We start from the raw sequence: 25,730 nt of genomic DNA on the forward strand, positions 1-25,730 counted from the left end.
TATTCAACGCTTAAATCTGTAGATTAACATCAGGTCTATCTGTCAATGTAAAGTTTATTTTCTTTATGTTTTATGCACTTTTTGTTGAAGAAGTCTGTCATGATCTGTAGTCTGGATTATGTTTTGTTATTTTTTGGACTCTTTTAGTTCCTGTTTGCGCTCCCTTGTTTGTTTAGTCACCATGGCGACTCATTAGTTTCACCTGCCTCATATGTTCTAATGAGGAGACTATTATTTAAGCCTGTCGTTGCCAGTTAGTGGGTCTGGCGACATTGCTCTGTTCATGCTTGTATTCATGCCATTGCTCTTTTCATGCTTGTGTCATGCGATTACTTAGTTCATGCTGCTTGTTCCATGTCTTTTTCCATAGTTCATGCTATTTGTTTCAAGCCACAGTTTAGTGAGTTTTTCCATGTCCTAAGTTTTTTGCCTTAGCTCGTTAGGCACGCTCGCCTTAGGGCTGTTTTCAGTTTTTTTGTACCCTTTTGAGTTTTGGTAATTAAATATGTTCCTACCTGCTACCCTGGTCAGGAAAAGTCCGTTTGCATCCCGGGAGAACAATCCTCGTAGTGAGTTGCGAAAATCCCCACGTTATGACAAAATCTCTGTTATTTATGGCAAAACCACAACATTTTCCCTCAAAAAAAAAAAAGTTCAAAGTGGAATATTTGATGTGATGTAATTAGAGCCTTAAATAGGTCAATAATTCATAACACTTGTTATTTTATTTCATTATTAGTTTGTGAGTGATGACATTTTAAGTTAAAGTTAAAATAAATAAAAATAAGTCGACCGTTTTTTTTTAAACTTGCAACAAGTTAAACCTTTTTTGGAACCTTTAAAGTTTTAATTTAGTTTAAATTATTTAATAACAAAATGTATTTACATTTGTTTTTGTTTTTTAGCAATTACTGCTTGCACGGCAGTTTTGTGGTTTTAGAGTCAACATTGCAGCCTTTTCTCGTCACATTTCACCTGTTTGCTCTTTTGACATCTTCATGATTTTTTTTTTTTTTTTTTACAATAGTATTTGTTAGAGATGTCCGATAATGGCTTTTTTGCTGATATTCCGATATTGTCCAACTCTTAATTACCGATACCGATATCAACCGATACCGATACATACAGTCATGGAATGAACACATTAGTATGCCTAATGTTGTTGTGATGCCCCGCTGGATGCATTAAACAATGTAACAAGGTTTTCCAAAATAAATCAACTCAAGTTATGGAAAAAAATGCCAACATGGCACTGCCATATTTATTATTGAAGTCACAAAGTGCATTTTTTTTTTTTAACATGCCTCAAAACAGCAGCTTGGAATTTGGGACATGCTCCCCCACCCCCCACCCCCCTCAGGGTAGACCGGTGCAATGGACGTCGAGTGGGTTTAGCATAATATTGTGAAAGTCCAGTCCATAGTGGATCTAACATAATAGTGAGAGTCCAGTCCATAGTGGATCTAACATAATAGTGAGAGTCCAGTCCATAGTGGATCTAACATAACAGTGAGAGTCCAGTCCATAGTGGATCTAACATAATAGTGAGAGTCCAGTCCATAGTAGATCTAATATAATAGTGAGAGTCCAGTCCATAGTGGATCTAACATAATAATGAGAGTCCAGTCCATAGTGGATCTAACATAATAGTGGGAGTCCAGTCCATAGTGGATCTAACATAATAGTGAGAGTCCAGTCCATAGTGGACCTAACATAATAGTGAGAGTCCAGTCCATAGTGGATCTAACATAATAGTGAGAGTCCAGTTCATAGTGGATCTAACATAATAGTGTAAGAGTCCAGTCCATAGTGGATCTAACATAATAGTGAGAGTCCAGTCCATAGTGGATCTAACATAATAGTGAGAGTCCAGTTCATAGTGGATCTAACATAATAGTGAGAGTCCAGTCCATAGTGGATCTAACATAATAGTGAGAGTCCAGTCCATAGTGGATCTAACATAATAGTGAGAGTCCAGTCCATCGTGGATCTAACATAATAGTGAGAGTCCAGTCCATAGTGGATGTAACATAATAGTGAGAGTCCAGTCCATAGTGGTTCTAACATAATAGTGAGAGTCCAGTCCATAGTGGATCTAACATAATAGTGAGAGTCCAGTTCATAGTGGATCTAACATAATAGTGTAAGAGTCCAGTCCATAGTGGATCTAACATAATAGTGAGAGTCCAGTTCATAGTGGGGCCAGCAGGAGACCATCCAGCGCAGAGATGTCCCCAACCGATGCACAGGCGAGCGGTCCAACCCGGGTCCCGACTCTGGACAGCCAGCATTTCATCCATGGCCACCGGACCTTTGGCCCCCCACTCCACAAGGTAGAGGGGGGCAGAGCAGAAAAGAAACGGCAGATCAACTGGTCTAAAAGGGGGGTCTATTTAAAGGCTAGAGTATACAAATGAGTTTTAAGATGGGACTTAAATGCTTCTACTGAGGTAGCATCTCTAACTGTTACCGGGAGGGCATTCCATAGTACTGGAGCCCAGATAGAAAACGCTCTATAGCCCGCAGACTTTTTTTGGGCTCTGGGAATCACTAATATGCCGGAGTTCTTTGAACGCAGATTTCTTGCCGGGACATATGGTACAATACAATCAGCAAGATAGGACGGAGCTAGACCGTGCACTATTGTATACGTAAATAGTAAAACCTTAAAGTCACATCTTAAGTGCACAGGAAGCCAGTGCAGGTGAGCCAGTATGGGTTTATATATAGGTACATATGTATATAGGTATTTAAAGGTATATACAGTCTAGGCGTAATATGATCAAACTTTCTTGTTCTTGTCAAAAGTCTAGCAGCCTCATTTTGTACCAACTGTAATCTTTTAATGCTAGACTTAGGAAAACCCGAAAATGATACGTTACAGTAATCGAGACAAGATTTAATGAACGCATGAAAAATGATCTCGGCGTCGCTAGTGGACAAAATGGAACGGATTTTAGCGATATTACGGAGATGAAAGAATGACGTTTTAGTAACACTCTTAATGTATGACTCAAACGAGAGAGTTGGGTCGAAGATAATACCCACATTCTTTACCGAGTCGCCTTGTGTAATAGTTTGGTTGTCAAATGTTAAGGTGGTATTATTAAATAGATGTCGGTGTCTAGCAGGACCGATAATCAGCATTTCCCAAGTCGAGCCGATGATATTAAAGTTCTGGGTTTAAAAATATATGATGTAATCTATCCTGTATAGAAGAAAAACGTTGGAAAAATGGCTAGTATCCCAGGGAAGCATCTAGAATGTGGGCAACCAGCCAACACGGAACACCACCTATCACACGCACACACACTCCATAATTTGTACTTTCTATTTCCATTGAACAAAATTGAGCAGGTATTTTTGTACCTCGACGCTTTGGAGGCCCATAGATGACCAGCTGGTTTGTCTTTTATGTTCATCTCCTCTCATTCTTCTCTTTTTCCTCGTTCGCCATCAAACCCTTCTGGGTACCAATTAGCTCAAAGCTGCTGCCGTGTGCATGCCATATACTGTAGGTGTGTGTGTGTGTGTGTGTGTGTGTGTGTGTGTGTGTGTGTGTGTGTGCGTGTGTGTGTGTTTGTCTCACAACATGTGTGATACCGCCGACTCAACAAGCTATAGGCTACCTGTCAACAAGCACTTCAATGCTCACCATCTGCTCATGTTGCAAAATGCTCCTAAGTTACAAAAGAATGGTAAAAAAAAAAAAAAAAAAAAAAAGACATATTTTTTTTATAGATTCATAACTGCCGAGTGATAGTCAGCATATTTTTTTTTGAAAGCACAATTGGCAGTGGGGTGCAAACACATGTCAAGTAGAACATGTGTGTCTCCTTCAATGAGACTTGAATGTGTAATGTACGTCATATATTGGCAATGCTGTACGTAAAAAAAACCTATCCCTTATTCTACAAACCCCGTTTCCATATGAGTTGGGAAATTGTGTTAGATGTAAATATAAACGGAATACAATGATTTGCAAATCCTTTTCAACCCATATTCAGTTTCGCGACAAAGATGAACCTTTTTTGATTGATCTGCAGCCATGACAAAATATCAGACAATCTCCATTGTCAACGACAGGCAGGAAAATAAAGATAAACACATAGCCTGTGTTGTAGGCATAGGTATAGGCTCATACGTTTTTAAGTTGAAATAAAAATATAAATAAAAAATGTGCCTCATAAGCCTTAGGCTGTCAATCACGCGCACAAACTTAAATTATGCAATAACATATGTATGTCATCCCTATTTAAACAAAAATAAATAAAATAAATAATAATAATAAATTACCTGCAACTTATTGGCCAAGGCAAATAGCTGGTCTTTTTTTCCCCTGGTCTTTAGTATTCCCTTTTTTAGTTTGTCGCGTACCACTTTTTTTTTTTTCTTCTTCTTCTGTTGTGTTGTGTTGTGGTGTGCTGCAGTGCCTGATGAATAATTGCCTGTTTCAAAGAGTGCTGCTTGTTTTTCGTATGTGGGTAACAACATTTAACTATGTATATATATTTCCGAATTGGTTCAACCGCCACCCGCCCGAATCTATTTAAAATCTATTTTTTTCGTCATGTCACCCGCCCGACCCGCGGATTATCCGCGGACTCCGCGGTTGTGTCCGCAAACCGCGCATCTCTAATATATATATATATATATATATATATATATATATATATATATATATATATATATATATCCTGAAAATATGCAAACAAAACTGTGTTTAGATAATTGATACTTCAACCTTGCATAAATAAATCTTAAGGAATATAACATAACTTGGCTTCTGAGAGCTTCAAAATGTAATGAATAAAATGCTAAAGTTGTTGATAAACAAGCAATTTTAATAATTAAATATGGTCATTTTAAATGAATTATTATGATCATTTTAAATTAATTATTTCCAATATGTTTATTTTAATGTATAATTCTATGGCTGGATTTAATAAGGAGTCAGAAAAAATATGTGATGTTTTTAGCAAAATATAGTAAAAATGTAATTAGTTTTTTTTTTTTTAAATTAATAAATATATTTATTTTTAGGAAAGATAAACATAATAATACAATTTATCTCTAGTCTGGATTATTTAGTTCTTGTCACCCTGTTGTCCTCCCGTCATAAAAAAAAAGGTTGTCCTCACTCAGGTCCGTATGGAGCTGGAGGCCACGCCACCTCCAGCTCCGGCTGAAAATCGGGAGATTTTCGGGAGAATATTTGTCCCAGGGGGTTTTCGGGAGAGGCGCTGAATTTCGGGAGTCTCCCGGAAAATTCGGGAGGGTTGGCAAGTATGTTCATTACTGTCCTATAATATGGTCCGCTACGACTAAGTCCGACCTGAACAAACTGTAACTTGTTCAGAACAGAGCTAGAACAACAAAAGCTAATACTGCTGTGCTTTTATTTTGAAGCTTACATTGCGCTGAACAGGAAGTTAGTGCGTTAATGTTTTAAAACTGTGTAATTAGACAGTAGTTATGTTACTGCCTAGAGATACTGGTGAAGTTAAAGGCCTACTGAAATGCGATTTTCTTATTTAAACGGGGATCGCAGGTCCATTCTATGTGTCATACTTGATCATTTCGCGATATTGCCATATTTTTGCTGAAAGGATTTAATAGAGAACATCGACGATAAAGTTTGCAACTTTTGGTCGCTGATAAAAAAAGCCTTGCCTGTACCGGAAGTAGCAGACGAGTAGCGTGACGTCACAGGTTGTGGAGCTCCTCACATCTGCACATTGTTTACAATCATGGCCACCAGCAGCGAGAGCGATTCGGACCGCGAAAACGACAATTTCCCCATTTATTTGAGCGAGGATGAAAGATTCGTGGATGAGGAAAGTGAGAGTGAAGGACTAGAGGGCAGTGGGAGCGATTCAGATAGGGAAGATGCTGTGAGAGGCGGGTGGGACCTGATATTCAGCTGGGAATGACTAAAACAGTAAATAAACACAAGACATATATATACTCTATTAGCCACAACACAACCAGGCTTATATTTAATATGCCACAAAGTAATCCCGCATAACAAACACCTCCCCCCTCCCGTCCAATACAACTCAAACACCTGCACAACACACTCAGTCCCACAGCCCAAAGTACCGTTCACCTCCCCAAAGTTCATACAGCACATATATTTCCCCAAAGTCCCCAAAGTTACGTACGTGACATGCACATAGCGGCACGCACGTACGGGCAAGCGATCAAATGTTTGGAAGCCGCAGCTGCATGCCTACTCACGGTACCGCGTCTGCGTATCCAATTCAAAGTCCACCTGGTAAGAGTCTCTGTTGTCCCAGTTCTCCACAGGCCAATGGTAAAGCTTGACTGTCATCTTTCGGGAATGTAAACAATGAAACACCGGCCGTGTTTGTGTTGCTGCAGTCGGCCGCAATACACCGCTTCCCACCTACAGCTTTCTTCTTTGCTGTCTCCATTGTTCATTGAACAAATTGCAAAAGATTCACCAACACAGATGTCCAGAATACTGTGGAATTTTGCGATGAAAACAGATGACTTAATAGCTGGCCACCATGCTGTCCCAAAATGTCCTCTACAATCCGTGACGTCAAGCGCTGACGTCATCATACCGAGACGTTTTCAGCAGGATATTTCGCGCAAAATTTAAAATTGCACTTTAGTAAGCTAACCCGGCCGTATTGGCATGTGTTGCAATATTAAGATTTCATCATTGATGTATAAACTATCAGACTGTGTGGTCAGTAGTAGTGGGTTTCAGTAGGCCTTTAATAATACTACAACACATGCCAACATAAACGCTCATATTTCATAAACATAAAGGGGTTCCGCTGCAGTTAACCTCACAACTTTGTCAACACAAGCGGTCCAAAGAACCCTCTTAAACGAATCCGTCAGCATTCCGACACTTCGTTTCACTCCGACGACTTCTGCTCACTCCCTGCCTTTATTTGGCCATCTGTGCATATTCACGCTGAGTCGGCGACACTTCCCGTCTTCCACGTTCCCACGGCGACCGCTCGCATCGCGGACGCTACTCTCGGCGGAGGGTGCACTCAAAGAACGTCCTTGTTGTCGGAAACCCTCTCAGGATGAATAATGACAGACATCACGTTGCCAAATGTGCCGTGCTGGACACCGTAGGCACTTTCTCTGCTAACAGGAGGAAACAACATCTGTTTGGCAGCTGAACGCTGATTCATCAGTCTGTGCAAAAAAAAAAAAAAACCCACCTTGCCTTAAAGTTGCAGCTGGTCATTTTGAAAATATACTTCTAATGTTAACTTGAGATTGTTTTAATAATGTCAATATTACGCAAACACTGCACTGCTGGTGTCCATCAGCGCTGAAAATCGGTGGTACGAAGATGGGCGATATGGCCTAAAATCTACACACACATTACAATTATGCACATATATATATATATATATATATCCATCCATTTTCTACCGCTTGTCCCTTTTGGGGTCGCGGGAGGTGCTGGAGCCTATCTGAGCTGCATTCAGGCAGAAGGCGGGGTACACCCTGGACAAGTCGCCACCTTATCACAGGGCCAACACAGATACACTGCAAAAACTGAAATCTAAGTAATATTAAATATCTCAAATAAGGGTGATATTTGCTTATTTTCTGTCTGATAAGATCATTCTTCTCACTAAGCAGGTTTTATGTTAGAGTGTTTTACTTGTTTTAAGAGTTTTGGTCCTAAATGATCTCAGTAAGATATTATAGTTTGTTGCTGAGATTTTATGACCTATATTGAGTAAAACATGTTTGAAACTAGAATATCAACTGTTGCAAAGCTGTGTCATCAACACTCACAAGTATAAAACTACTATTTTAAAGTAATCATTTCTTACTTCAAGCATGAAAAAACAAATCATGATGCCGAGCGCATATCATTATGTCAAGATAATGGCACTAGCATTTACTTATTTAAGAATATGTTTCAACATATTGAGCAAAAAGGTCAAAAAAAAAATGATATCAAGAAAAGTGCACTTTTTAGTGAGAATATACTTATTTTAAGGTATTTTTGGGTTCATTGAGGTTAGCTAATTTGACTTGTTTTGGAAAGTCTTGACAAGCCGAATTTTCTTGTTCTATTGGCAGATAATTTTGCTTAGTTCAAATAAAATACCCCTCATTTTGTAATTTTTTTTCTTGTTTTTGAACACTGACTTTTTGCAGTGTAGACAGACAACATTCACACACTAGGGCCCATTTAGTGTTGCCAATCAACCTATCCCCAGGTGCATGTTTTTGGAGGTGGGAAGAAGCCGGAGTACCCGGAGGGAACCCACGCAGTCACGGGGAGAACATGCAAACTCCACACAGAAAGATCCGGAGCCTGGGATTGAACTCAGGACTATCAATCAATCAATCAATGTTTATTTATATAGCCCTAAATCACAAGCCACAACGACATCCTCGGTTCTGACCCCACATAAGGGCAAGGAAAAACTCACAACCCAGTGGGACGTCAATGTGAATGACTATGAGAAACCTTGGAGAGGACCGCAGATGTGGGTATCTTTGTGGTAAATATTGAACACAGTGTGTTGTCAAGCTTATGAGATGCGATGCAAGTGTAAGCCACTGTGACACTATTGTTCATTTTTTTAATTTTTTTTTTTATAAATGTCTAATGATAATGTCAATGAGGGATTTTTAATCACTACTTTGTTGAAATTGTAACTAATATTGATATTGTTGTTGATAATGTTCATTTTTGTTTCACTACTTTTGGTTTGTTCTGTGTCGTGTTTGTGTCTCCTCTCAATTGCTCTGTTTATTGCAGTTCTGAGGGTTGCTGGGTCGGGTTTGGTTTTGGAATTGGATTGCATTGTTATGGTATTGCTGTGTATTGTTTTGTTGGATTGATTAATTTAAAAAAAATAAAAAATGGGAAAAAAATTACAAAAAATAGATTTTTTTTTTAAATGAGAATCGATTCTGAAACGCACAATTTCATGGCTGCAACACGTGCCAAAGTAGTTGGGAAAGGGCATGTTCACCACTGTGTTACATGGCCTTTCCTTTTAACAACACTCCGTAAACGTTTGGGAACTGAGGAGACACATTTTTAAGCTTCTCAGGTGGAATTCTTTCCCATTCTTGCTTGATGTACAGCTTAAGTTGTTCAACAGTCCGGGGGTCTCCATTGTGGTATTTTAGGCTTCATAATGCGCCACACATTTTCAATGGGAGACAGGTCTGGACTACAGGCAGGCCAGTCTAGAACCCGCACCCTTTTACTATGAAGCCACGTTGATGTAACACGTGGCTTAGCATTGTCTTGCTGAAATAAGCAGGGGCGTCCATGGTAACGTTGCTTGGATGGCAACATATGTTGCTCCAAAACCTGTATGTACCTTTCAGCATTAATGGCACCTTCACAGATGTGTAAGTTACCCATGTCTTGGGCACTAATACACCCCCATACCATCACAGATGCTGGCTTTTCAACTTTGCGCCTATAACAATCCGGATGGTTCTTTTCCTCTTTGGTCCGGAGGACACGACGTCCACAGTTTCCAAAACCAATTTGAAATGTAGACTCGTCAGACCACAGAACACTTTTCCACTGTGTATCAGTCCATCTTAGATGAGCTCAGGCGCAGCGAAGCCAACGGCGTTTCTGGGTGTTGTTGATAAACGGTTTTCGCCTTGCATAGGAGAGTTTTAACTTGCACTTACAGATGTAGCGACCAACTGGAGTTACTGACAGTGGGTTTCTGAAGTGTTCCTGAACCCATGTGGTGATATCCTTTACACACTGATGTCGCTTGTTGATGCAGTACAGCCTGAGGGATCGAAGGTCACAGGCTTAGCTGCTTACGTACAGTGATTTCTCCAGATTCTCTGAACCCTTTGATGATATTACGGACCGTAGATGGTGAAATCCCTAAATTCCTTGCAATAGCTGGTTGAGAAATGTTTTTCTTAAACTGTTCAACAATTTGCTCACGCATTTGTAGACAAAGTGGTGACCCTCGCCCCATCCTTGTTTGTGAATGACTGAGCATTTCATGGAATCTACTTTTATACCCAATCATGGCACCCACCTGTTCCCAATTTGCCTGTTCACCTGTGGGATGTTCCAAATAAGTGTTTGATGAGCATTACTCAACTTTATCAGTATTTATTGCCACCTTTCCCAACTTCTTTGTCACGTGTCGCTGGCATGAAATTCTAAAGTTAATAAATATTTGCAAAAAAAAAAAAAATGTTTATCAGTTTGAACATCAAATATGTTGTCTTTGTAGCGTATTCAACTGAATATGGGTTGAAAATGATTTGCAAATCATTGTATTCTGTTTATATTTACATCTAACACAATTTCCCAACTCATATGGAAACAGGGTTTGTATATATATATATATATATATATATATATATATATATATATATATATATATGTTGGTACCGGTACCAAAATATTGGTATCGGGAGAACACTAGTAGCATGTTCATCTATTCCAGGGGTTGGCAACCTTTACCAGTCAAAGAGCCATTTTGACCAGTTTCGCAAATTATAGAAAACAATGGGAGCCGCAAATTTTTTTTGAAATTTTGAATAAATTAACACTGCACACAAAGTTGTTTTTTGCTTTGTGCTATGTATAAGCTAGGGGTCTCAGACACGCTGCCCACACCTTTATATGGAATTTGAAAGCTGGTACGGCATATAGCACCCACTACAACCAGCGTGCCAGTTCAGCCACACGTTGTATGGTGTTTTCGCTTGCTCACGTAGGTGACAGCAAGGCATACTTGGTCAACAACCACACAGGTTACACTGACGGTGGCTGTATAAAAAAAAACTATTACACTCTTACTAATAATGCGCCACACTGTGAACCCACACCAAACAAGAATGACAAACACATTTCGGGAGAACATCTGCACCGTAACACAACATAAACACAACAGGACAAATACCCAGAATCCCATGCAGCCCTAACTCTTCCGGGATACATTATACACAACCGGGGTGGGGGGGGGGGTTGATGTGTGAGGGAGCAGGCTTGGGGTGGGGGCGGGGTTTGGTGGTAGCAGGGGTGTATAATGTAGCCCGGAAGAGTCAGGGCTGCATGGGATTCTGGGTGTTTGTTCTGTTGTGTTTATGTTGTGTTAAGGTGCAGATGTTCTCCCGAAATGTGTTTGTTATTCTTGTTTGGTTTTGGTTCAAAGCGTGGCGCATTATTAGTAAGAGTGTTAAAGTTGTTTCATATGGCCACCGTCAGTGTAACCTGTATGGCTGTTGACAAAGTATGCCTTGCTGTCACGTACGTGTGCAAGTAGAATATGTATATTGTATAACAAGTGTTGGGCTGGCACGCTGTTAATACAGATTGTAGAGAGCGCCAAATGTTGTACCATCATGGCACGCCCTTATTATAGCTGTAAGGGTGAAAATCAGTGAATATTAATCCCGAGAGGCACTGAAATCCGGAAGTCTCACGGGAAAATTGGGGGGTTCAGCAAGTAAGCTGCTGAGCCGCATCAGAGTGATCAAAGAGCCGCATGTGGCTCCGGAGCCGCGGGTTGCCGACCCCTGGTCTATTCCTTAAAAGAAGAAACACAGTTTATTTGCTGCCATGGTAGATCAGTGATTTAGAGGCTGCTTGTCGCTGTCAAATTTGCAGCAAAAATGTGTCATCATCAACATGCATTATCGTGATCTCTTGGCCGAGTTTACGACGATATTTTCTACACGGCGTAACCCCGGTTGGCACTTGTGCGTCGCAACAATAGATGAAATTTTGCTGTGCATCGGATTAAAATTGTGCATCCAGGAATTGATTTCCTCCTCATCTCCGTTCGCTCTCAATGGAAGCGTTAACAGGCGAGCCCGTGCACTCTGAGGGACACTCAGCCTCATGCAAATGTGCCATATGAAGGCATAAAATTGCAGACGCTTTCATTTTAAAGCCTCCGCGCTCATCAAAAAGTTTGCGGCGAAAAAAAGTCGGGCGAAAAGAAGGCGAGACGTGCGAGGAGCCGTCACAGCTTTTTAATGGCTTCAGTGCCAGCCTCGTTTAGTCATTGCGAGGATTAACATTAGCCCCCTTTTTGCTCCTTCACTTTGTTTATCCTGGCGTCTTGACAGGTCAGGTCCAGTCAGACGTGCGGAATGGGGGATGAAGGGTGGCGGACGGTTCAAGTCACTCCCGCCACCGAGGCGTCTTTAATACGCGTCAGAAAGGGCAGGAGGATCATTAAGTGTTCCCGTCTGCGAGGGGAAGGATTGTGCGGGCAGGAAGTGACATGAATGGAGTGCGGGGAAATATATGTCAGGAGGAAATCGGGTGCACAGAATGAGGGTTAGTGAGGGTGTAAAATGCAAATAGGTGGAAGTCATTTGGAGCAGTCTTGCACCAAAGTGCCGTGTATTAGTGGCAATGATGCCTCCTCATCAGACACATGCAGAACTTCATCTCCAATCCTGACACTCCCAGGGCAAAGAATGTTACAGATAGCGCATAAAATGTGTGATTCAAATGGCTGTAAAAGCACTTATTGCTATATCACATGTTCCTGCTCCGTGCTTACTGTGCTCTCGATCAGGGGTGCTCACACTTTTTCTGCAGGCGAGCTACTTTTCAATTGATCAAGTCGTGGGGATCTACCTCATTCATATATATAATTTATATTTACTTATTTATGAAATATATGTTTTTGTTAATAAGTTAAAGGTGTTTAATGATAATGCAAGCATGTTTAACACATATAGTTAATATTGTTAATAAATTAAAGGTGTTTAATGATAATGCAATCATGTTTAACACATAGTTAATATTGTTAATACATTAAAGGTGTTTAATGATAATGCAAGAATGTTTAATACATACAGTTAATATTGTTAATAAATTCAAGGTGTTTAATGATAATACAAGCATGTTTAACACATATAGTTAATATTGTTAATAAATTAAAGGTGTTTAATGATAATGCAATCATGTTTAACACATAGTTAATATTGTTAATACATTAAAGGTGTTTAATGATATTGCAAGAATGTTTAATACATACAGTTAATATTGTTAATAAATTAAAGGTGTTTAATGATAATACAAGCATGTTTAACACATATAGTTAATATTGTTAACAAGTTAAAGGTGTTTAAAGATAATGCAAGCATGTTTAACACAAATAGTTAATATTGTTAACAAGTTGAAGGTGTTTAATGATAATACAAGCATGTTTAATACATATAGTTAATATTATTAATAAGTTAAAGGTGTTTAAAGATAATGCAAGCATGTTTAATACATATAGTTAATATTGTTAACAAGTTGAAGGTGTTTAAAGATAATACAAGCATGTTTAACACATATAGTTAATATTGTTAACAAGTTAAAGGTGTTTAATGATAATACAAGCATGTTTAACACATATAGTTAATATCGTTAATAAGTTAAAGGTGTTTAAAGATAATACAAGCATGTTTAACACATATAGTTAATATTGTTAATAAGTTAAAGGTGTTTAAAGATAATGCAAGCATGTTTAATACATATAGTTAATATTGTTAACAAGTTGAAGGTGTTTAATGATAATACAAGCATGTTTAATACATATAGTTAATATTATTAATAAGTTAAAGGTGTTTAAAGATAATACAAGCATGTTTAACACATATAGTTAATATTGTTAACAAGTTAAAGGTGTTTAATGATAATACAAGCATGTTTAACACATATAGTTAATATTGTTAACAAGTTAAAGGTGTTTAAAGATAATGCCAGCATGTTTAACACATATAGTTAATATTGTTAACAAGTTAAGATGTTTAAAGATAATACAGGCATGTTTAACACATATAGTTAATATTGTTAACAAGTTAAAAGTGTTTAATGATAATACAAGCATGTTTAACACATATAGTTAATAAGTTAAAGGTGTTTAAAGATAATGCAAGCATGTTTAACACATATAGTTAATATTGTTAACAAGTTAAGGTGTTTAAAGATAATACAGGCATGTTTAACACATATAGATTCCTTTCTTTCATGAAGACAAGAATATAAGTTGGTGTATTACCTGATTCTGATGACTTGCATTGATTGGAATCAGACAGTGGTGCTAAAAACGTCCGCATTTTTGAATGGAGGAGAAAAAAAGTCCTCCTTTCTGTCCAATACCACATGAAAGTGGTTGGTTTTTGGCATCTTATTTGTCCAGCTTCCGTACTCCTTTGTATACACTTTACAAGAAATACATTGTCGGCAAACTCCGTAGCTTGCTAGCTTGTGCACGCCAGCTTTCTGGCGTGCAACTATGGAACTGTGCAGTCGGTCTTTGGAGTTTTGACGACAGGTACGGCGCCAGAGTCTGTTGAAATAAAGTGTTTCTCGCCTTCCAGTCGGTAATTTTAATGAGCTGGCAGCAGCCAGCGTCATCTCAGAAGACCCTCGGGTGCCGTGAATGTCAATCAAGTGACGAAAGTGACGTCATAGTGAAGATTTATGATCGCTCATTTTTAGGACTATTTTTTTAATGCCTGGCTGGTGATCGACTGACACACCCTCCGAGATCGACCGGTAGCTCGCGATCGACGTAATGAGCACCCCTGCTCTAGATCAAATAATCTTGACATGAATTACTTTTTTTTTTTTTAGATGATTAAAATAGTGCGGGAGAATTGAAAGGTGTCAGTTAAGTCTAGAAATGTCCGATAATATCGGCCGATAAAATGCTTTAAAATGTAATATCGGAAATGATCGGTTTCAAAAAGTAAAATGTATGACTTTTTTAAAACGCCGCTGTGTACACGGACGTAGGGAGAAGTACAGAGCGCCAATAAACCTTAAAGGGGAACATTGTCACAATTTCAGAATTGGGTGGGCCATCAAAGACGATAAACGGGCGGCTTGATGACACCCGGGGATCAATTCCCCGTCAGTGCACTAGCGGCGCTTACTGGAAGAGTCACTTTATAACTTTGTTCTCATCGCACTTTTCCTTTGGGTTAGTCGTGGAATGTTCGTATTAGTTCGGCGAGGTACGGCCAGGAAAAATAACAAAAATCTTAATTTTGCAGAAATCTAAGCGAAGCTACTTCAAAAGCAACAGAAATTCCAGAAGCATCAGTTTTTTTCACCACCTTGTACTGTGCAACAATGTTCATTTTGTTGACTAAGAATTTGCTCTTTTGGTGCAATAAGAAACATGTTTAATCATACGTTTTATCATAAATGTCCTGTTAAAATGAAGCCAATAATGACATTTTTTTCTGTTGTCCTTTATTATGAAAAGTATCAAAAAGTATTTAAATACATAATGATATACATTTTGGTGCAAATTCCAAATGAGGTAATATTTGCAAAAAATAAAGTTTTCCAGTTCGAACGTTAAAGGGGAACATTATCACAATTTCAGAATTGTTAAAACCATTAAAAATCAGTTCCCAGTGGCTTATTATATTTTTCGAAGTTTTTTTCAAAATTTTACCCATCACGCAATATCCCTAAAAAAAGCTTTAAAGTGCCTGATTTTAACCACCCGTCCATTTTCCTGTGACGTCACATAGTGATGCCAACACAAACAAACATGGCGGAAAGAACAGCAAGCTATAGCGACATTAGCTCGGATTCAGACTCGGCTTTCAGCGGCTTAAGCGATTCAACAGATTACGCATGTATTGAAACGGATGGTTGTAGTGTGGAGGCAGGTAGCGAAAACGAAATTGAAGAGGAAACTGAAGCTATTGAGCCATATCGGTTTGAACAGTATGCAAGCGAAACCGACGAAAACGACACGACAGCCAGCGACACGGGAGAAAGCGAGGACGAATTCGGCGATCGCCTTCTAACCAACGATTGGTATGTGTTTGTTTGGCATTAAAGGAAACTAACAACTATGAACTAGGTTTACAGCATATGAAATACATTTGGCAACAACATGCACTTTGAGAGTGCAGACAGCCCAATTTTCATCAATTAATATATTCTGTAGACATACCCTCATGTCAGCAGGCCAGGGAAGCTAGGGTCGATATTCTTCTCTTGATCATCTTCGGTGGCATAAGGGACGGTGTGAGCCAAGACATCCAGGGGGTTTAGCTCGCTCGTCTGCGGGAACAAACTGCCGCCATTGCTTGCCGTGCTACCGAGGTCCTTTGTCCCTGAATTGCTCACACACTCCGGCAGATTCAATGGGGGTCTGGCGGCAGATTTCTTTGACTTTATCGTTGGAAATGCATCTGCTTTGAGTGTCGCAGGATATCCACACATTCTTGCCATCTCTGTCGTAGCATAGCTTTCGTCGGTAAAGTGTGCGGAACAAACGTCCAATTTCTTGCCACTTTGGCATCTTTGGGCCACTGGTGCAACTTGAATCCGTCCCTGTTCGTGTTGTTACACCCTCCGACAACACACCGACGAGGCATGATGTCTCCAAGGTACGGAAAACAGTCGAAAAAACGGAAAATAACAGAGCTGATTTGACTCGGTGTTTGAGAAAATGGCGGATTGCTTCCCGATGCGACGTCACATTGTGACGTCATCGCTCCGAGAGCGAATATTAGAAAAGCGTTTAATTCGCCAAAATTCACCCATTTAGAGTTCGGAAATCGGTTAAAAAAATATATGGTCTTTTTTCTGCAACATCAAGGTATATATTGACGCTTACATAGGTCTGGTGATAATGTTCCCCTTTAAAGGCACTGCCTTTGCGTGCTGGCCCAATCACATGCTTTCTACAGCTTTTCACACACACAAGTGAATGCAATGCATACTTGGTCAACAGCCATACAGGTCACAGTGAGGGTGGCCGTACAAACAACTTTAACACTGTTATAAATATGCGCCACACTGTGAACCCACACCAAACAAGAATGACAAACACATTTCGGGGGAACATCCACACCGTAACACAACAGAACAAATACCCAGAACCCCTTGCAGCACTAACTCTTCCGGGACGCTACAATATACACCCCCCGCCGCCCCCTACCCCGCCCACCTCAACCTCCTCATGCTCTCTCAGGGAGAGCATGTCCCAAATTCCAAGCTGCTGTTTTGAGGCATGTTAAAAAAGATAATGCACTTTGTGACTTCAATAATAAATATGGCAGTGCCATGTTGGCACTTTTTTTCCCATAACTTGAGTTGATTTATTTTGGAAAACCTTGTTACATTGTTTAATGCATCCAGCGGGGCATCACAACAAAATTAGGCATAATAATGTGTTAATTCCACGACTGTATATGTCGGTATCGGTTGATATCGGAATCGGTTATTAAGAGTTGGACAATATCGGATATTGGTTAAAAAGCCGTTATCGGACATCTCTGGTTGTCACAATACCAGATTGTACGTGTTTGATACTGATACCTATACATTTTCACGATTCTCGATACGTATTTGATACCACAATAAAAATGTTAAATGGACCCACGTACTTTTAAATTCACTACTTTATTAAAAAGTGTTTGAAAGTGGCAAGTATTTAAAAATATATATATACTTTTCTTACCTTTTCATACCTGTTTTTGTGTATTTGGGATTTGCATTTTTAAATCAAACCATGGAGGCATGGCGGTGATACTTATAAAATAGCGGATATCTTCATATATGGGGGACATTTACATCAAAACAAACAATACTGTGCCTTGAATATGATCATGAATAACTACAATAGTCAACTATTTTACATTCTAAAAAGAACAGAGCCTTCAAATATATAAAACAAACAATATAGTTACTAATATTATTTTATAATGGCGGTAGTGTGATGTCATCATGCCAGGACCAAACATGGTGAGGCTGCGTTTCAGTTGTATGCTCCTAAAATCTGGAATAGTCTTGTGAGGCAGGTCTTAGTGTTCAAATCCAGCTTTTATTTATTTAATTGTGCATTTGGCAGGCACAATTTTATCGACACTTACAATTTAATTTGAATTGTGGCTATTTTTATGTTGTTGTTTTTTGTTTTTTTGCCTTGTAATTGTCTGTTAAGCACTTTGAATTGTCTTGTGTTTGAATTGTGCTCTATAAATAAACTTGCCTTCTCTTACTTTATTGGTAATTGAGAGTGAAATTGATTTTCTTTTTCTATTGTCCATTCATTGCCGCCCAATGAAAAGCATCTGCACATTTTGGACACCTTTTTTTTTGTCTCTTGTGTCCGAGGGACGTGTTAAAAGTAGGGCTGTCGGACGATAAAAATATTCAATCGCAGTTTGTTCATAGTTAACTTAAAATTATTTACACATTTTTCATCATTAGTAAGTGTACCCTAGACTAGTGATTTTCAACCTTTTTTGAGCCAAGGCACATTTTTTGCGTTGGAAAAATGCAGAGGGACACCACCAACAGAAATCATTAAACAACGAAACTCAGTTGACAGAAAAAAGTCGTTGTCGCAATTGTTGGATATGACTTTAAACCATAGCCAACCATGCATCACTATAGCTCTTGTCTCAAAATAGGTGTACTGTCACCACCTGTCACATCACCCCCTGACTTATTTGGAGTTTTTTGCTGTTTTCCTGTGTGTAGTGTTTTAGTTCTTGCCTTGCGCACCAATTTTGGTGGCTTTTTCTCTTTTTTTGGTATTTTCCTGTAGCAGTTTCATGTCTTCCTTTGAGCGATATTTCCCGCATCTACTTTGTTTTAGCAATCAAGGATATTTTAGTTGTTTTTATCCTTCTTTGCGTGGACATCGTTGATTGTCATGTCATGTTCGGATGTACATTGCGGACGCCATCTTTGCTCCACAGTAAGTCTTTGCTGTCATCCAGCATTCTGTTTTTGTTTATATTGTAGCCAGTTCAGTTTTAGTCTCGTTCTGCATGGCCTTCCCTAAGCTTCAATGCGCTTTCTTAGGGGCACTCACCTTTTGTTTATTTTTGGTTTAAGCATTAGAAACCTTTTTACCTACACACTGCCTCCCGCTGTTTCCAACATCTACAAAGCAATTAGCTACCTGCTGCCACCTACTGATATGAAAGAGTATTACACGGTTACTCTGCCAAGCTCTAGACAGCACCGACACTCAACAACAACACATCATTTGCAGACTATAATTACTGGTTTGCAAAAAATGTTTTTTTACCCCAAATAGGTGAAATTAGATCATCTCCCACGGCACACCAGACTGTATCTCACGGCACACTAGTGTGCCGCGGCACAGTGGTTGAAAATAACTGCCCTAGACAGATAATTTTCATGTTTTTGATACTGGACAATTAATTTGCTTTAATGAATAGTTTTTGAAAACATGCTTTTTCAAAACGCTCAACACAAAATGGACATAAACACGTTTATAATGACATTAAAAATGTTTGTAGGAATACAGAATTTTTTTCACTGCATGTTTAGATGCCAGTTTCGCACATTTTTAAAGATGTTTTGTCATGTAATCTGTAAGGGTGTAACTAGGGATGTCCGATAATGGCTTTTTGCCGATATCCGATATTCCGTTATTGTCCAACTCTTTGATTACCGATACCGATATCAACCGATACCGATATCAACCGATATATACAGTCGTGGAATTAACACATTATTATGCCTAATTTGGACAACCAGGTATGGTGAAGATAAGGTACTTTTACAAAAAAATTAATAAAATAAAATAAGATAAATAAATTAAAAACATTTTCTTGAATAAAAAATAAAGTAAGACAATATAAAAACAGTTAACGTATTTTTCGGAGTATAAGTCGCACCGGAGTATAAGTCGCACCTGCCGAAAATGCATAATAAAGAAGGAAAAAAACATATATAAGTCGCACTGGAGCCCGGCCAAACTATGAAAAAAAAACTGCGACTTATAGTCCGAAAAATACGGTAATAGAGAATGTCTCATTTGGTGAAATCTATCAAAATGAGGGTGGTCCCAAAAAGGAGGGATTTTTCAAATTGACTGTGTGTCGCTTTTAAAAGTGCTCCCCCTCTGGTCAACATATGAAATAACAAGTGTGTGTAAGAAATTGTGCCCCCATTGGCCAAAATGAATACAGAAAATAAAATAAATATGTATATAGAGACATACTGTAATAACTTGAAGTAAATAATGAAGATTAAAAACCAATTACTAACAAAACAAAAAATAAAATCAGTCTTTTTCTCACAATGTGTCAACATTTGTGTTATAAAATTGGGAACAATTTCTCATATTCTTTGTTTCTGTAATATTGCAATATTTCCTCGCAAAATTATGACTTTTTTAAATGTAAAATTATTACTTTTTAATGCAAAATGGTGACATTTGTCATATAAAATTCTGACTTTTGTCACAATATTGCCCATTTTTTTATTGTTCTTGTAAATAGTGACATTTCTTGAGTAAAATGATGACCTTTGTCATAATTTTGCCGAGTAAAATTCAGATTATTATTATAATATTGCCAAAATGTTAAGTTTTCTAATAAAATTGTGACTTTTGTCGAGTCAAATGACGACTCTTTTCATAAAATTGACAAAACGTTAAGCTTTTTTTGTAAAATTGCGACTGTTATTGAGTAAAATTCCAACTTTTATCATAATATTGCGCAAATGTTCAGTTTTTCTCGTCAAATTTTGACTTGCGTTGAGTAAAATGACGACTTTTATTATAATACTGCCAAAATTCTAAGATTTTCTTGTGAAATTGTGACCTTTTTCTTGTGAAATTCCAACTAATTTTTCACAACAAGCTTTTTTATATTTGCATAGTATGTATATATTATTAATGTTGTAAATACACATCTTTACATACCTAGAAAGGCTGGTCCTAAAGAGGGAGGCATTTTTCTCAGGTCTCAAGAAGGTAACAAATACAAGTGTGTGTGTGTGTGTGTGTGTGTGTGTGTGTGTGTGTGTGTGTGTGTGTGTGTGTGTGTGTGTGTGTGTGTGTGTGTGTGTGTGTGTGTGTGTGTGTGTGTGTGTGTAACTTTCATAAACTATGAAAAGAACTGCGACTTATAGTCCGAAAACTACGGTACATAGAAACTAGTAATTAATTAAATTTAGTAAAAATTAACTGTTAAAGGTTAGTACTATTAGTGGACCAGCAGCACGCACAATCATGTATCCCTTGCAGACTGTATTGATATATATTGATATATAATGTAGGAACCAGAATATTAATAACAGAAAGAAACAACCCTTTTGTGTGAATGGGGGAGGGAGTTTTTTTGGGTTGGTGCACTAATTGTAAGTGTATCTTGTGTTTTTTATGTTGACTTAATTAAAAAAAACAACAACAAAAAAAACGATACCGATAATAAAAAAAAAACGATACCGATAATTTCCGATATTACATTTTAACGCATTTATAGGACGATATTATCGGACATCTCTAGGTGTAACGATACGTGTATTTGTATTGAACCGTTTCGGTACGGGGGATTTGGTTCGTTTCGGAGGTGTACCGAACGAGTTTCCACACGGACATATTAAGTAGCGTAACGCACGTTGTGTAAACAATGCACACCGAGGCACAACACACGGCATGCTAGCAGCGACCGGACTACGACAACATGTAAAAGCCAGAGCTGGAAGACCTTCCTGCCTCGTTAAGATCTCCCGTTTGGGAACACTTCGGCTTCGCGGTGCGATACAACAATGGAGGACGGAGGTTTGCCGACATTGTTCAGCCGCGGTAGGGTGTGCTTCTGACAACACGTCAAACATGCTAACCCATTTGAAGCGTCACCACCCCCAAGTGAACATCGCTTCAACGAAGATAAAGACGAGCGTGGCGCAAACACCGCATTCAAGCAGCCTCTCCTCGGCGAGTCAGGCAGGGCTAAAGCAATAACAAATGTTTTTATAGCAGCAGATTTAAGACCATATTGCATTAAAAACTAGATTTTGACCCACCGAGACATTGTAAATGCAAGCAGGTTTGCTCTTTGTGCAGACAATGTGGATAAACTGATTTGTCTGGCAAAAAACATGAAGATTGAGTGAAAGTCACCAGGGTTAAAGAGGAACATTATCACCAGACCTATGTAAGCGTCAATATATACCTTGATGTTGCAGAAAAAAGACCATATATTTTTTTAACTGATTTCCGAACTCTAAATGGGTGAGTTTTGGCGAATTAAACGCCTTTCTAATATTCGCTCTCGGAGCGATGACGTCACAACGTGACGTCACATCGGGAAGCAATCCGCCATTTTCTCAAACACCGAGTCAAATCAGCTCTGTTATTTTCCGTTTTTTCGACTGTTTTCCGTACCTTGGAGACATCATGCCTCGTCGGTGTGTTGTCGGAGGGTGTAACAACACGAACAGGGACGGATTCAAGTTGCACCAGTGGCCCAAAGATGCCAAAGTGGCAAGAAATTGGACGTTTGTTCCGCACACTTTACCGACGAAAGCTATGCTACGACAGAGATGGCAAGAATGTGTGGATATCCTGCGACACTCAAAGCAGATGCATTTCCAACGATAAAGTCAAAAAAATCTGCCGCCAGACCCCCATTGAATCTGCCGGAGTGTGTGAGCAATTCAGGGACAAAGGACCTCGGTAGCACGGCAAGCAATGGCGGCAGTTTGTTCCCGCAGACGAGCGCGCTAAACCCCCTATCGACCCTAGCTTCCCTGGCCTGCTGACATCAACTCCAAAACTGGACAGATCGGCTTTCAGGAAAAGAGCACGGATGAGGGTATGTCTACAGAATATATTAATTGATGAAAATTGGGCTGTCTGCACTCTCAAAGTGCATGTTGTTGCCAAATGTATTTCATATGCTGTAAACCTAGTTCATAGTTGTTAGTTTCCTTTAATGCCAAACAAACACATACCAATCGTTGGTTAGAAGGCGATCGCCGAATTCGTCCTCGCTTTCTCCCGTGTCGCTGGCTGTCGTGTCGTTTTCGGCGGTTTCGCTTGCATACGGTTCAAACCGATATGGCTCAATAGCTTCAGTTTCTTCTTCAATTTCGTTTTCGCTACCTGCCTCCACACTACAACCATCCGTTTCAATACATGCGTAATCTGTTGAATCGCTTAAGCCGCTGAAATCCGAGTCTGAATCCGAGCTAATGTCGCTATAGCTTGCTGTTCTTTCCGCCTTGTTTGTTTGTGTTGGCTTCACTATGTCAGGCACAAGCTTTTTTTAGGGATATTGCGTGATGGGTAAAATTTTGAAAAAAAAATCGAAAAATAAAATAAGCCACTGGGAACTGATTTTTAATGGTTTTAACAATTCTGAAATTGTGATAATGTTCCCCTTTAAAGGCTGGGGGGGAAAGAAAAGTTAATCTGAGGCTGAGTTGACTTGAAACTGTTTATTTTTTCACTTTTTATATGTAGAAGAAAAGTTTTGTCATTTTATTTAATCTGAGCAACAACTTGAGGCAGTTTAATGTTGATTAACGTGGACCCCGACTTAAACAAGTTGAAAAACTTATTGGGGTGTTACCATTTAGTGGTCAATTGTACGGAATATGTACTGTACTGTGCAGTCTACTAATAAAAGTCTCAATCAATCAATCAAAAAAAGCACTTTATATGTAGAAAGGTTTTGTTAAGAAACCATTCTGAGCCTTGACTTATTTAGTTTTTATTTGATATATGTTGACCACATTAACCCTGGCAATGGACCCTGTGTGTATATGTATGTTATTGTTAACCTTAGCATTTATGACTGCCTGCTGTTGCACTGATCAGCCTAGTGGTGGCTCACATTCATCACATACAGAGCTATTTCTATTTTTGGGCAGAATTATTATAATGTTCCCAATGTTATAAGGATAAAGCCATTGTTTACAAATTTGGTAAATAAATAACCAAAAAATTTATATTTTGTTGTTTACTTACTGTACCGAAAATGAACCGAACCGTGACCTCTAAACCGAGGTACGTACCGAACCGAAATTTTTGTGTTACACCCTTAGTATTCTGTAATATTTCTGTACAAGTTAATGGTCTTCATATCTCTGCATGGCAATGTTTGAACCTTCTCTATTTATTATTAAAATGTAATATTGAGCCTGCTAAACATTCTGTAATTGCGGACTATCAATCAGAACAGGTTATTAAAGACTACACGATTTATTTCGATATGCCATAAAACATTTATTTTGGTAGAAATATCACAGATTAAATTACAAAAACGTCTTTGACACAGCATGATCGTAATGTAAGAGGATTTTTAATTTTGTTAGTGTCGTTAGACTGGATTTGACGCCTAGCTCTGTTGTTGGGAAGCCAAAAGTGTGTGATTGGTGTAAGAAGAAGTGTCTTGACATGTTTTGACCACATGAAAGTCCCCGCCAAAAATGACTCTAGACTAATAATTAGTATATGCAACAAAGAACCACCATTGCATGTTATTTAGACCAGTGGACCCCAACCACCGGTCCAGGGACCGGTACCGGTCCGTGACGCATTTGCTACCGGGCCACACAGAAACATTAACTAATTTATGAACTACCGCATTTTTAACTCTCGCCTGTCCTACTGAACACACCAATAAGCTTGTTAATATATCGATGTATATTACAACTCTTTTGTTAAAGACAATGCACATTAATGGACATCCATCCATCCATCCATTTTCTACCGCTTATTCCCTTCGGGGTCGCGGGGGGCGCTGGAGCCTATCTCAGCTACAATCGGGCGGAAGGCGGGGTACACCCTGGACAAGTCGCCACCTCATCGCAGGGCCAACACAGATAGACAGACAACATTCACACTATTAAAAAGATATTTTTAGTTTATATCGACCGATGGACCTATAGTTGACCTCGAGATTTAGGTGTTGAATAAGAATAATAACAATATGATATATTTTTAACAATTTTATGAGTGGGGCCCTTTTAGATCTCCAAGAATTTTAGTGGGATTTTTTTCTTTAAAACTGTCTTTGATCAAAAAATAACAATGAATCAATGTTGTTATGGATTATTGACCTATTTAAGGCTCTAATTACTTCACATCAAATATTGCTTTGAAAATTTGAGGGGAAAAGCATATATTGTTTTTATTCTTATTCAACGCCTAAATCTGGAGGTCAACTATAGGTCCATCGGTCGATATAAACTAAAAACATTTTTTTAATATGCCATTTTTGTTAAAGAAACCCCTGTTTTTTTAGGGCAAAATCACAAAATATGCAAGCTTTTCCCCTCAAATTTTCAAAGCAATATTTGATGTGAAGTAATTAGAGCCTTAAATAGGTCACTAATCCATAACAACATTGATTCATTGTTATTTTGTGATCAATGACAGTTTTAAAGAAAAAAATCCCACTAAAATTATTGGGGATCCAAAAGGGCCCCACTTATAAAATTGTTAAAAATAAATCATTTTGTTTTTATTCTTATTCAACGCCTAAATCTGGAGGTCAACTATAGGTCCATCGGTCGATATAAACTACAAACATTTTTTTAATATGCCATTTTTGTCAAAGAAACCCCTGTTTTTTAGGGCAAAATCACAAAATATTCAAGCTTTTCCCCTCAAATTTTCAAAGCAATATTTGATGTGACGTAATTAGAGCCTTAAATAGGTCACTAATCCATAACAACATTGATTCATTGTTATTTTGTGTTCAATGACAGTTTTAAAGAAAAAAATCCCACTAAAATTATTGGGGATCCAAAAGGGCCCCACTTATAAAATTGTTAAAAATAAATCATATTGTTTTTATTCTTATTCAACGCCTAAATCTGGAGGTCAACTATAGGTCCATCGGTCGATATAAACTACAAATATTTTTTTAATATGCCCTTTTTGTCAAAGAAAACCTTGTTTTTTTTAGGGCAAAAACACAAAATACGCAAGCTTTCCCCCCCCCAAAAA

At 38.5% G+C, this 25,730-nt stretch overlaps 1 protein-coding gene across 1 annotated transcript in view; it reads left to right on the forward strand.

Moving 5' to 3' along the window:
• Positions 1-25,730, forward strand: part of LOC133616816 (tetraspanin-1) — a 228,877-nt gene that overhangs the window by 76,489 nt on the left and 126,658 nt on the right. The window lies entirely within an intron of this gene.

This window comes from Nerophis lumbriciformis, linkage group LG14 (assembly GCF_033978685.3).
Source record: "Nerophis lumbriciformis linkage group LG14, RoL_Nlum_v2.1, whole genome shotgun sequence".
In the NCBI taxonomy this organism is placed as follows: domain Eukaryota; kingdom Metazoa; phylum Chordata; class Actinopteri; order Syngnathiformes; family Syngnathidae; genus Nerophis; species Nerophis lumbriciformis.